The sequence below is a fragment of the Pseudorasbora parva genome, chromosome 6, assembly GCF_024679245.1.
Source record: "Pseudorasbora parva isolate DD20220531a chromosome 6, ASM2467924v1, whole genome shotgun sequence".
Lineage (NCBI taxonomy): Eukaryota > Metazoa > Chordata > Actinopteri > Cypriniformes > Gobionidae > Pseudorasbora > Pseudorasbora parva.
Genome location: NC_090177.1, coordinates 20,728,989 through 20,743,687, shown reverse-complemented (window position 1 = coordinate 20,743,687; position 14,699 = coordinate 20,728,989). Strand labels below are relative to the sequence as shown.

Here is a 14,699-nt window from a genome sequence, read left to right as displayed (position 1 = left end):
ACATTCAAGTCATTTAATCTGCACTAATTCTTATGTTCGTCAGAGATTCACTGATTCAGAACGGCAGATTCAAGGACAAACACTTCGTTTTTCAGCGACCAGTGCTCAGTGAGACGCAAAGCCATTTTTTAGACTAGAGAAACTGTTGAAGCAAACACTAAAGAACTCAGGTTGTGAGGTGATGCTCTAACAATACTTGACTATTCACAAAATTCCCAACCTGAAATACAGATCAAGGGTTCAGATTTCAGATACTGCCTATTTTCGAGAACAGATAATAAAGGAACCTCCTGCACCTCGGTTTCAAAACTGTATGCAATGTCTCATCTAACTTCATTTAAAGAGATAATTCACCTCAAATGTACCATAACTCACCCTCACAACGACCATTCCTGGTCCTCAAGCGCTTTATTATAGAAGATACATAATGTGAATTTACAAACACTGTTAGAAAAATAAAGTGCAAAAATGTTCCTTTGGGGGTACAACAGCTTGTAACTGGAGCAGTCCCCTTAAAGGAATAACTCTGTATCTTATCTACCACTAAAGCTTCATAGTAATAATAGTTTAAGGCAGTGTTTCTCAAGCATGTTCTTGGAGGCACACCAAAAGTACATATTTTCAAACTCTGTCTAATCAAACACACCCGATTCTGCTTAATAGTTATATAGAGATTCCAAGGTTATTTTGAAAATCGACCGTCACCACTCTCATTCATTACTCTACACTGTAAAAAAAAGTCTGTAAAAATAGGGCACAATGTACTGTATAAATATGATAAAATTTTCCATATTGTTTTTTTTAAATTACACATTAGTTTGTGTTTTAAGGGTTAAGGGTTAAATTTCCGTAAAGTTACTGGATAATGTACTGGCAGAAAATTACCAGTACATTTTCCGTTTTTATTTTTTACAGTGTACATTAGTGTGAATGAAAACAAGTAAGCGTATTCGGACAGAGTGTCGGAGGAGGGTTTAGTGTAGTTTGTGCTTGCGGTTTATAAATCATTTGGCTGCTCCAGCAATAATGAAAAGATTTATCTTGAAACCTGTCATGGAACCAATGTATAAACCTTAATTAAACAATTTAATAATCAATTAAAAATGAATTTACACCTGAATGAAATGACACTGTAGCAAAATTGGATCAGCGGTTTTGAAAATGAATGGATGACTGATTCAGCCATCTTCCGGTGAGAATTCATTCAGCACAATCCTCCCCACAGTGCATTATGGGTATTTTTCTAGCCGTTGATTGTCCATGGGTTGTACACTCGTTATTGCAGTGCATTGCGGGATTGAATGAGTGCAATCAATAACGTCCACTATGGTTTGGACATCATTACAAACTCAAAAAAATGCCTATTTAAGGGTATAGTGGGCAATTTCAGACACAACCCAAGACCACAAATAGATTGGTCAGATATGGGTGACATCCAAAATTTGCACCGTTGCACTAATATGCACCTTTTAGGGGTGGATGAGATACAAAGATGTCCCTTCAAAGCAGTGGTGTCCAAACTCGGTCCTGGAGGGCCATTGTCCTGAAGAGTTTGCTCCAACTTTCCTCAACAAACACCCGCCTGGACATTTTTGGTGTGCCTAGTAAGACCTTTATTAGCTGGTTCAGTTGTGTGTAATTGGGGTTAGATCTGAACTCCGCAGAATGGTGGCCCTCCACGAGCAGGATTGGACACCCATGCTTTAAGGGCACTGTCCCAGAGACACGCTGTTGTACCTCTAAAGGTACATTTTTATTTCTGATAGTTAAGGTTTTTCTATTCAAGCAGCACATTTGAGTCAATGATGGCAGTGCAGTAAATGAGTAGCATCCCATAGTAGAAAGAAACGCCTTTCATGCAAAGCATATAAAGCGGGAGTGTGTTTGCGTTCCATTGAAAGTGACCTTTGCTGGTGCTGGCTGCCAGCTTTCTAGGAAATCTATGCTGCTTTGAATCTCAAAGTGATGCACATAATCTCGATGTGGTCTCCATCTGAACATCCTGTAGCCCCAGAGGGAGTCAGATCTATGGGAGGTTGTTGTATAAAAGAGCTTGCCAATAGACTACGATAAGACAAGCTGAATATGGCTGTGAACAGAAAATCTGAGATATGTTTTCAATTTCAATTCAATTCAATAACTTTATTTGTCCCCAAGGGGCAATTAACAAGAACACATAGAGTAACACAATTACTAAGCATAAATAAAATCATACAATAAACAAATAGCACAATGTGTACAAGGGCAAATATAATAAAACAAGTCCAATCATATATATAAAAAAATAAATAAGCTAATATACTGTATATACATATACAGATATATATGTATGCAATTAAAAATCACTGCATGGTGAAATTGATGGTACTTAAGAGACGGCTGTGAATATAAAAGCTGCACCGATTTTGGAACAAAGGTTGCCCTCTTCCTTTGTGTCCTACAGCCCGGGTAACGAAGACGTCGCCTCGAGTGGAGCCGCTCAAAGACAGAACAAAGGACATGGAGCACTCAAAGGTCTCAAATGCGGACCTAAAGGTGCATCGCATTAGCAAAACTTCTGCAACATTTCACGGGCAAAAGCAGTCTTTTGTCAGTAGTGTAGCAATGTATGAAGCAAAGCTTACACAGAAGTCAAACCAGGCAGTTTATGGTCAATGCGCAAATTCCCCTGACCAAGTTGAACCCGTTGCGAAATCTGCATGGGGAAATATTTTTCCCTCACGCAAATTTTTATATCCTTTAAATCCCTGTTAAAAAAAATTGACTTCATCCGTGAAAATTCAATTTGACAAGAAAACATATTTAAGTTGTCAGAAAACTTAGATTATACAGGATCTTTGCCTTGAAACTGTGTGACTATTTCTCATTTGGAGACACTGCTGCAAAGTTTCAATGGTGAGGTGGTGTGGAATGTGTAAAATTTGACCCACGGGTTTTACCAATTTTGTTTTGTTTTTCAGTTTGATTTTTGCAGAATTGTACTGAATCAGCTTAGTGTATTTGACCTGAAACACAGGGATCGTACCAACATAATACAACAAGGGTTAAATCTTTCTTTATCCCTACTTTGATGACCACAAAGCCCCCAGAGTCTTGTGGACATCATGGACATGTGAAAGTCCGTAACACTTCACGTACACATCATTTGCACCATTTGGGGCAGGGCCTAAATCTGAGAAAAAGAGCAGTGCTACATGTAGTATGAGTTTAAAACTATACACTGCAATAAAAAGACAATCATACAATCGAAGGATACAACATTCATTCTAAAGGTATGAAAATAAGCATAACTGAAATGACTTTCACCAGCTGCATAAGGTGGTAATTCAGGCAGCCGCGCAACATTTAGCAAGCACTAATTACTCTGGAGGGAGATGGAAGGCCTTCTGTTTGGCGGCCAGCAGCTGCAATCACAGAGCAAGGACAGATAACATGACCTTGTTTGTTTTTCAGAGACTTTAACAACTCATTACCACTCCTGAACTCAGAGAAATGATACCCTACTTCTGCTAATGTTGCTAATTATATATATATATATATATATATATATATATATATATATATATATATATATATATATATATATATATATATATATATATATATATATATATATATATATATATATATATATATATATATATATATATATATATATATATATATATATATATATATATATATATATATATATATATATAAAATAGACTTCCCAAATCTTTTCTTCACTATTGTGGCATCAGATTGTGACTTGATTTTGTTCATGGAGACATTATTGGATTGTAGGAAATGCTGTCGTTTGCTAACTACTGTGATTGTTTCATGTGCGTGACCGGTGTAATTGTCTTCAGAGAAAATATGTTGTTGCAAATGGGCTTGCACATTAAAGTTTTTGATGAAAAACATGTTTTCTTAAAAAAAGAAGAAGGATGTGTGCACAGACAAATCATTTCTAGGGGTGGTTCCATGTTTTTTTTCTAGGTTTGGTTATGTTTAGGGGGCGCAGTATAACATGTCTTAATACTTCTTTTTTTTAAACGCTGTATTTTTCTTATATTTTACCTTCATTCCACACCGCTGTCTCCTGTTCGTTTGCTTCCTGCTTCTATGAAGGCCATCCCTCCGAATAACGCAATGGTCTTAGATTGGTTAGATGGGTAAATGTAGTTTCATGTATTTTTATTGGCTGAAGTGCTCAGCACAGGTTGCCTTGAAACGCCACAGCCCCTTACCATTACGGGCAGAAGTCACATCTGTGGTGACTAGCAAGTGTTTATGATGTCACCAACCCGGGAAGAAGCTTGTTGTAGTCCAAACCGGCTGTTTTTGTAGGCAATAAACCTTCAGCGCTGTAACTTTGCAGATACTGTTTATGCTCAAGCAGCAACATTGCACACTAACTAAAGTTAAACAAGTGAAATCGTATGCAACCACCCCTTTAATGAACACTGCAACATTCCATAAAAAATAAGAATTGTCGATTTTAATTTAATGTTGACTAAATCATACACCTGGTAATAATAATAATAATAATAATAATAATAAATAATAATAAATTTTATTTATAATGCACTTTATATTAAACAAAATCTCAAAGTGCTACAGAATTTAAAAACAAAAACAAAACAATCAACAACAATAAATAAATAAAACCGAAAAATAAAATAAAATAAATTAAACAAGTAGCAAGTCAATTAAAAGTCAATTAAAAGCTCTGCTAAAAAGGTGGGTTTTAAGACCACGCTTAAAAGTATCTATAGTCTGTGGAGTCCGCAGGTGGTCAGGGAGAGCATTCCACAGACTGGGGGCTGCAGAGCAGAAGGCCCGATCCCCCATAGTACGGAGATTGGCTGTGGGAGTTTTGAGGCGATACAGCGAAACAGAGCGGAGGTTACGAGTGGCTGTTTGTGTGGTGAGGAGTTCCTTGAGATAGGAGGGAGCATCACCATGGATGCACTGGTGGGTAAGGAGAGAGATCTTGTACTCGATCCTGAACGACACAGGAAGCCAGTGGAGTGATTTTAGAATGGGGGTGATATGGTCGTATTTGCGCACCCTCATGAGGATCCTAGCAGCGCTGTTCTGAATACACTGCAGCCTCTGGAGATTTTTGCTAGGGATGCCAATAAGGAGCGCATTGCAGTAGTCCAGCCTGGAGGAGATAAAGGCATGGACAAGCTTCTCCGCATCAGCCAGTGATAGAATGGGACGAAGTTTGGCAATGTTTCTGAGGTGGAAGAAGGAGGTCTTACACAGGTGTTTGATGTGCGCTTCAAAAGTAAGCTGTGATTCCATTCTGACCCCCAGATTCGTGACTGAAGTGGAAAGTGGAATGACCTGATCAGAGAAAGCAATGCTGGTGATAACGGACTTCTGGACCTGAAGTGGAGTGCCGACTAGGATAGCTTCAGTTTTGGAGCTGTTTAGCTGCAGAAAGTTTTGCTTCATCCACGCCTTTATCTCATCCAGGCAAGTGATCAAAGTGGATGGTGTGAGGTCAGCAGAGGGAGATGAACTTGTCCTAAAGTAAAGTTGAGTGTCATCAGCATAGCAGTGAAAAGAAATCCCATGCCGGCTGATGAGACGGCCAAGGGGGAGCATGTAGAGTATGAACAGGGTGGGTCCGAGCACAGAGCCTTGAGGGACACCGCAGGTGACATTGTGTGACAGGGATGTAGCTTCTCCTAACGCAACATATTCAGTTCTCCCAGTGAGATAAGAAGAAAACCAGTTGTGGACCGAGTCAGAGAGACCAATGGTGGAATGTAAACGGTGAAGGAGGATGTTATGGTCAACTGTATCGAAAGCTGCAGTTAAGTCCAGGAGGATGAGAAAGGATGGGGAACCAGCATCTGCCGCCATCAAAAGATCGTTTGTGACCCTGACCAAAGCTGTTTCTGTGCTGTGTCCTGAGCGGAAACCAGACTGAAATTTCTCATAAAGATGGTTATGCTCCAAATGGACCTGAAGCTGTGCAGCAACAACTTTTTCCAGCACCTTAGAGAGGTATGGGAGGTTGGAGATGGGCCTGTAGTTGTCATTAACATCTGGGTCTAAAGTAGGTTTTTTCAGAAGTGGTCTGATGATAGCAGTTTTAAGAGATGAAGGAACATGGCCAGCCTGGAGGGAATTATTAATAATCTTGGTAATGAATGGACTTAAGACACTGAGGTTAGATTTTACCAAGGCTGTAGGAAAAGGATCCAGTGCACAGGTGGATGGTTTCATTTTTCTGATGATGTCCTCAACCTCGAGCTGTGTGATGATGGAGAAGCAGCAGAGATGTTGGAAGGTCCCTGGCTGTGGATCAACAGACGGGACAGGCAGAGCGGAGGTGCTAGATAGGAGCAAGTGGATGTTGTCTACTTTGTTCCTAAAAAAGGTCATGAACTTATTGCACCTCTCTTCTGTGGCTTCTGAAAAAGAGTGAGTTTGCGGTTTGAGGATGTGATTAATAGTGGAGAAAAGCTTCTTGGAGTTTCCAGGGTTATTGTTGATGATGCTAGAGTAGAACTGTGACTGAGCATCTCTTAAACACCTTGCGTAGGCCTTCTGATGATCTCTATAGGCTTGCCTATGAACAGTGAGTCCTGAGAGCTTGAGACGCCTCTCAAGTACGCGCCCAACCGTCTTCATCTTCCGCAGTTCGCTGGTGTACCAGGGTGCTGAGCGCGAGAAGGTGACCATTCTAGTTATGACAGGTGCGTGAAGATCTAGAAGGCTGCTCAGAGACTTGTTGTAGAAGTCAACCGACTCAGAGACTGAGGAGAGATCAACAGAGGAGAATTGCTGAAGGTCTGTAGTTAAAGAGTCTTGGTTAATCTTTTTCAGGTTCCTGAAGCAAATTTGACGGGAATCTTTGGTAAGGGAAGAGGGGCGTGGCAGCTCCAATGAGAGCCCCCTAGAATGAGTGGGTCCATCCACATGCTGTTGGAGATTGAGGCAGTCCAATAATTGCAGAAACTCAGCTGCCAGGTGGCAGGAGGGGGTATCTACATGAATATTAAAATCTCCTAATATTAAAATGTTGGCAGAAGTAGAGCAGAGTGTTGTGAGAAAGTCATGCATCTCAGAGATAAAAACTGAATTTGTTTTTGGGGGCCGATAAATGAGCAGTATTGTCAACGAAAAAGGGGGTTTACATTTAAAAGCAAGGTATTCAAATGATGACACTGTGGGCAGAGGGAGAAAAGACAGCTCCAATGATTGTCTATGAATTACAGCTAAGCCACCACCACGACCAGTGTAGCGGGCTTTCTCCAGATAGCTGTAACCAGGAGGACAGGCATCATTAAGTGCTGCGTAAACTGCAGGCTGATGCCATGTTTCCATTAAGCACATAAGGTCTAATCTCTTATCAATGATGTGGTCTTGGATGAAAGATGACTTATTTGTGAGGGATTGTGCATTAAAAAGTTCTATTTTGAGCGTTGATGGGGTGGTGAATCTCGTTATTGGCCGTAAAACACTAAAATCCACTCCACGTTTTCTGTCATGCGCTGTGCTAAAAGATCTCGCGGTTTTTCCCGTGCAATCCAGTTTAGATTGGTGAGATCTCGCGGTGATTCCCGTGTTTCCCGTGTTGCCAAAACGGAGAGCAAAACTGTTGTGATGACGCGGCAGATGTGCGACGGAGGTCCAGATGGATGGTATGGCTGATGCAGAGTTTTCAGGCTGATGATAAACTAGCCCGCGACGAGAGCCTCTATGGATGTAACGCCGTCTGCGCAGAAGTCCAAGTTCCTTAATGACCGCGATGCACGCCGGAAATGTGCGGTCGTTGAAATTTAGCAGCTGTGGGATGGAATATTTAAGCTTCATGACGGCCGCTGGAAGGTTTTGACTAGCGCTATGCATTATAGAAACACAGAGCTGGAACACTGTCAGGCACAGCGAGATGATGGTCCATACCATAGCAGAGTGTATGCGGCAACTCCCAGCAATTTCAGCAAACAGCCGATGTTAGAAGAGATAGCAGGGGTGAGTAAAAGTCTTTGAAATTAGGAGAAAAACCGTAAAAATCCGTACAAAAAAGGTTTTAGATGTATAAAAGTCCTCTCCTGTCATGAGGGAGTCCATTCAAACTGCCAACTGTCAACAGCCAACTGTCAACAGCCGAGAAGAGTTATCCGAGACGATAAGAGCCAAGCAATATGTCCCAAAATTAGCACTGACTGAATGTACTAGTTACTGACAAAAAATAAAATTAAAATAAAGTTTATAATTAACGTATATAAACTAAAATCGGGTGGAAAAGCGGCGAACAGACAACGCCAGCGTCCTCTCCCCCTCGTTGCTAGGCAACCAAAAAATTACATCGGCATACATAAACAGCTGCCTTGGTATCCAACCTCATTCTGCTCAACGAGTCCACCATTGCAACATCCATCGCTCTCCATCATGTCCAGAGCCAGTGCTGTCTTTTTGATCATTAGAGTCCGGTTAGATGAAAGCAGAGCAGAAGAGAGCCGCTCCACCCTCGGCTCTCGTGTCTGTAGTGCTGTCAGGGCAGGCTGGACCCGTCAACCGATGCAGCTGCATCTGTCCCGGCCCTTCAAATAAATGTTTGCTCCAGCATTACCCGAGCGTCAGTATGTAGCACCGTCCTGACTTCTGAACCTGCCATTACATCTGTCATTACACAAGGACTTTCCCAGAAATCGATGGGATGCAATGTATTTCACGGATGAAGGAAAGAACAATCATGACATCACCCTGATCCAGATCAAAATGATCACTGCATCTCAAACTGTTTTTCATTACGATTTGCAATCAATTGGAACAGATGCAACAGAGTTGACTTGGCACTAAATAAGTGATTTAAAGCTTGAATAAGAGGTAAATTACCCAAATGTGGGTCACCGAACACATATTTTTAACCGCTAGGCTACACTGCCCATGTTTCTGAAGCCTATAAAATGTCAAAGCTCCATAGAGATTTGCTGAAACCAAGAAACTCCAGGGAATTACTTTACAATTTTATTGGAAAGAATCAGTCTAAATTGTCATGAACTAATCCCAGGCATCTGGAAAGAAGCATAATTAGGTTTGAGAGGGAATTGGGTGAGAATCTCACGTGAGAGATACTAAGAGCTATTAGTCAAATAAAAAACGGCAAAAACCTTTCATATCATCAAGAAGGGAACAGATAGTAACTTAAGTGAAAGGTAGCCTTACAGGTGTTTTTCCTCCAAGTGTGGTGTTCGTAGATTATCTTAAACTCCTGCTTAATGCTCCATAAATGATTACCATAAATGATTAAATCTGCACTCGTTTGCACCTAAATTCAGAATAGGAAACATCGGCATGATTAACTGAGCAAACAGTGACTCAACCACTCAACTGGTAACACAGACATCCACAGATCCTCATTAGAGTGTTTACAACCACCAATCCACTTGATACTTGATACCGCATCGAGTATGAATGTCATTTACTTGATTTTACACAAGCAACAGCTGCACTACTGGCAGAAAACAGACTGGGCTATGTAATTGCTTCATTTTTTTTTGTTTTTTTTTTTACTTTATCTGAAATAGATATTTCTCTGAGAAGGGAACTTAATTTGTTGCCAAATTGTCAAATTAATAAAAAAGTCTGCACCTTCAAACTGAAAGTTTGAACATTTTTAAGCCCATCTTACCTTTTAAAATGGAGCGGGGTTAAATAAAATCATGATTTTTTTAAAATTATTTGAATTAAATAATACTTTCTGAATACAGTACAGTTGATGATTAGAAAAAATAAAAGCACATTTAAAATATGAATACGTTTTGTAATAGTGTGTAAATAATAAAATAAAACAAAATGATTTATGATGCAAAATTGACTTAGCATATTGCTGACAATTACAGCTGATTTAAAATGTTTAATGCAAAACATAAACTACAGAAAATCTAGTTTAGTAATCATGATTTCATTTCCATCACTTTTCCTATTCATTGTACATAGAGGTAATGCAAAAAAGACCTTTAAATCATCAATTTAAACTGACAGTCACAGAAATGAATCAAACATACCAACTCTAACCAACAAGTTTAAATGATAACACAATTTAAATACTATATGCTTTTGTGTTCATACTTGTAGTTTGGTTCGCTTGGTTTGCTTTCTCCGGACCTAAGAACATTTAGTCCTGTTCGGCTCGGCATTCACAGTGGCATTTTAACAACGAACCTAAAGACACCAAACCTAAAGGCACAGGGATGTGTTCACAACCTGATTGGACGGCTTTTATCGTGTATATTTTGTGATGGAACTTACTGAACATCCAAAACAATGCTATGTGCTGGGCTAAATGCACTCGTTGTATGTTTGTACTGTGTAGCCTACATATGATGGTATTTTTACCAGCTGAGAACTTGTGAATTCCTGTCACACACGCACAAATGAAGATCTACTGCCTGTACTAAACTGTTATGGGCAAAATCACTACTATGACAAGAAAAAAACTCTAGAATGCTATTCTTGAGCATTCTGTCCTTTTTAGGGTCACATCTTGTAACATATGTTAGTTTATGTCTTAGTTGCGTTCATTTTTCATTCAAACCGAGCTCATTTAGAAGCGGACCGAGACCCATCTTTTCAGTGGACTCGGTCCACACCAGTATTCGGGTGGCAGAGTTCACTTATTCAAATGACCCCGACTAACAGAGCAATCGCAGTTTGTTTCAATCGAAAAAAACAAACCCTGAGAATCTAAATCATTAGGAATATATAATGAATATTTAATATTTTGCTCAGCCCTATTGCCCAAAAGACAGAAACAGCCAGAACTTCATAAGGAGCATTAACTTGTTAACAAAACCTGCTGTTCGGCACAACTAGATCATGATGGATGATAGCTATTACACACATATCCGTCTCATGGAGTGGTCGCCTTAAGCAAAAAGAGGGAAAAAAAACAGCAATTTTTGCACAGCTTATTTAAAAGGGAACACTTTCAGTAAATGTTTAAAAATGATACCCAGATCTAATGTCATTAGCTAACGCATTGCTCTGTGATTTTGTCAAATATGTGGAGTGTCATAAAAATGTATTTAGACAGCTCAGAGGCAGTTGAAAGAACATTTGGTACAGTCAAGTATAGGGATGCTCCATCTCCTCAGAATAGCAAATCATATGCAATCATAAAAAACAGACGGTTCTATTACTGATTTGTAAGCTCACAACATAAAATCTGTTCCAAATGTACATTTACTGCAATACATCCATTCACTTCCAGTCTGTTCCATGCAGTACTAGGGCAGTTGGGCTGGGAATTTAAGGACTGTTAAACACCCCACAGGAGCCACAACCATACGCTTCTCACTCATTAATTACTTTAGCTAATTAGCTAGCCAGGCATTCTGGGAGATGTTGGGTGTCTTAAGCTTCAACTTCTAGAACTAATTTGTGTCAAGGCACTATTCAGTTACAGAAAAGCTTTAAATTATTCAAGACATTGTCTCACCCAGCACGTATTTTCTCGGTGGGAATGTGTTTGAGACTGATAGCTGGTGGTCCGAGAGTGGTGTCATGGTGGACATCTACCTACTATTGTCTGATGTGATATTACAAAACGTTTGGAAATTGAGTCGCTCTCCCAATGGCCCTCAATAGCCCTTTCAGTCAGTGAAAAGCAGGCTTCATTCTGAGCCAAGATGGCTGCCTCTTTCACCCCTGCATTGGGAACGCTCCAAGTGCCAGGTGAAGTGCCGATTTAAAGTGGACACACAGGGTATTCATCTTAAGAGAGATTCCAAATTCACAGGAAGCATACAATTCAGTCCAAAGGGCATTACAAACCGCACAAGGAACATCCAAACACAGGAAGAAGACAGGGAAATTGCCTATAAAGACTACCGGAATACTATTTAGCTTAATTACGAGCAGTTATTATGACCATCAGTAACACAACAGTTAAACATTCATATAGATATTGTTAAAATTAAAAACACAACACATTACAACAGACCGAAATGTAATTATTAAATCATTAAATCTAGGGAAAGTAAGGTAGTTTACTTTATATTTTAATGTATCATCATATTAGATACACCTATCTGTGCAATGTATGACGTTATGTGTGTGTTTGATGAAGTGAAGAGAAATATCTCCTGCTCATTGTGTGGGGAGCAGTGAACATGTACTCCACTTCTCTCTTGCTCGGACTGAAAATAAACACTGGATTGTGTACTTTACTACACTGTGCTCACCTAATTTATCATGTTTACATGGACAGGCTCCCTTAGAGAATGCAACAAAAAAGCAAAATCAACAAAATGCAATTTACAACCCCTTTTACTTGAACAATGTGACTCATCCATGATTGAAAAAGGATATTTAAAAAAATCTAATGAAAAGAGTGGGACAGGACTTGATTTCATCCACTGGAAAATGATTAAATGGTGAAGCCTTGAATCATACCTCAATTAAGCCAGACGAATGAGTGTTTGCTCAAATAAATGTCTAAAATGTTTTATTTCATTTGCATTAAGAAAGTAAACAGTGTCAAATCTGATTTCATGTTAACATTATGTTTTTAAAGGGGAACTATTAAGTAAAATTCACTTTTATAAGGTGATTGAACTGACCATAAAAGTGGAAGCACTCACAACCTGTGTCCGCAGTGTGTGAGAACAACCAGACTATGGTTGCCTATGGCAAAAATCCACTTACTCATTTTTTTAAATAATTTTCATACATCAAAAACAGTCTCTTCACACGAGCTGGTTTTAGATTCCACCTACAATGACGCCCTGAGTAAGAAGCACAAAGTACACCATTTCAGTATGCTCCCTGTAGCAGCTGGAGTTGTACAATGTCTGCGCTAAAGAGGACTTTCAAGTGTTGTGTTTTGGGATGTAGCAATGCACATAAGAGTCTCCATAGACTCTCGCCATCTGAGTCACTGGCATAGTGGCATTGTGGTTAAATTTAATTTTCAAAGGAAATATCCCGCTCGTTTGCGCCAATCATTTTTGCGCTGGACTGCTTCACAAACGAGGGGCTTTTCAATGCTGGGTTTTCAAAAAGGATAATTTGAAAGATGGGTCAATGCCAAAGCTTCACTCTGCACAGTGCGCAAACTTCATATCCAGACAAAGTAAGTATCACACATCATATGTTGTGAGTGCTTCCAAATTGCTTTTCTGAAAGAGCTTGTTGGCACTCTGTACGGCTAATGTTGTACCATTATCTTAGGTCTCTCTATCACTGTCTGTAGTGGTGTTCAGATGTTCAAACCGGAGTCAGACAGTTTCTGACATTTTCAGTGTATGAGATTGCCCTGTTTTATTGTTGCTGGTATGCCAGAGCATGAGCTCTTGAAGCTCCACCTTCTTCTTGGAAAGAGGCCATTTCCATTTAAAGGGACAACAGCTTTGCCCAAAAAGTGGCCATCTATAAAAAATGATCTTTGGGGTATTTAGAGCTAAAACTTCACATACATACTCTAAGGACATCAGAGACTTATTTTATATCTTAAAAAAGGGGCAAAATAGGTCCCCTTTAAAACCAATAAAGGTCACCCAGTTGTTCTCCAACTAAATAATCTCCCAAGCCTATATATTAGCCAAGTCACTATGTGCCTTAACAATGCTTTCCCTCTCCTAAAAAGGGGGAAAAGCTTTTTGCATATTCTTTGTATCCCTAGATTTCTCATGAGGCCAGAGACTCTATCTTTCCACTCGGGACTCACAATGTGAGTGACAAAGCCTTATTGAATGTTTGTCTCCCGTCGCTCACCTGCTGAGACAAATTTCACATAACTCCATCTACGCCTGGGGAAAATGTAATCAGAGGACTGGAGCGCCTGCATACAAATAAAAGATCAGTTTCTCTCTCTCTTACCCGACATAAAGTGAGCATATGGAAATGGGCTTGCTTTTTCAGGACAAGCCTGAATGGGCTGAAACACTATCCTTCCACACAGGGTGGAGCGGGTGCAGTCTGCAACGAGGGTTCACAAAAGCTCAACCCTGACTACACACTGCATCCTCAAATGCACATAGGAAAAGGTCTATCGTCAATGGAAGCTCACTTCGCAGTCTTTGTACTCTAATGAGCGCTGACCGGCCAGTATAAGCCCACGAAGTTCAGTTTGACGCGGCTCTGCTAAAAATAACTCAAACAATAGAATGGTAGCGTGCCTCAAGGGCCTTGAACTATGTGCAGCGAGGACCCTGCTGGTGTGAGAACCAATCCTTCAGAGTTTGCAGCTCAGTTGCGGATCTAACTCTTGCCTCTGCAGATGGTTAATAATAAACCGCTGGGAGAGTGTAAACAGATCTCAAATAAGCCTTCTTTACTATGCTGACTGATCCTCTTAGACTGGGATGATTGCAAAATCAAGAACTTCTTGTGCAAGTCCTCGAAATGAAGTGAAAATGTGCTTGGAATAAAGGGAATAATGCACGAGAGGCCATGTGGTACAGTGATTTTACCTCGAATGAGGGGGGTTATTAGGCATGACATAAAACAGCACCAAGAACAATATGATAAAACAAGTTCAGAGAGAAATATAGAAATATATTGTAAAAATAAGACAATTAAATAAAAAAAATACAAATATTTTCCAGATAATTTACGAACGTCAATTTTTTTTCATAGTATAAATTAGTCATTTTTAGGTCAATAGAATTTTTTGCCCAATACTTTTATTCAGCAAGGATGCATTAGAAAAAGACATTTATAATGTTACAAAAGATTTATATTTC

At 39.7% G+C, this 14,699-nt stretch overlaps 1 protein-coding gene across 4 annotated transcripts in view; it reads right to left on the bottom strand.

Moving 5' to 3' along the window:
- Nucleotides 1–14,699, bottom strand: part of magi3a (membrane associated guanylate kinase, WW and PDZ domain containing 3a) — a 173,896-nt gene that overhangs the window by 108,758 nt on the left and 50,439 nt on the right. The window lies entirely within an intron of this gene.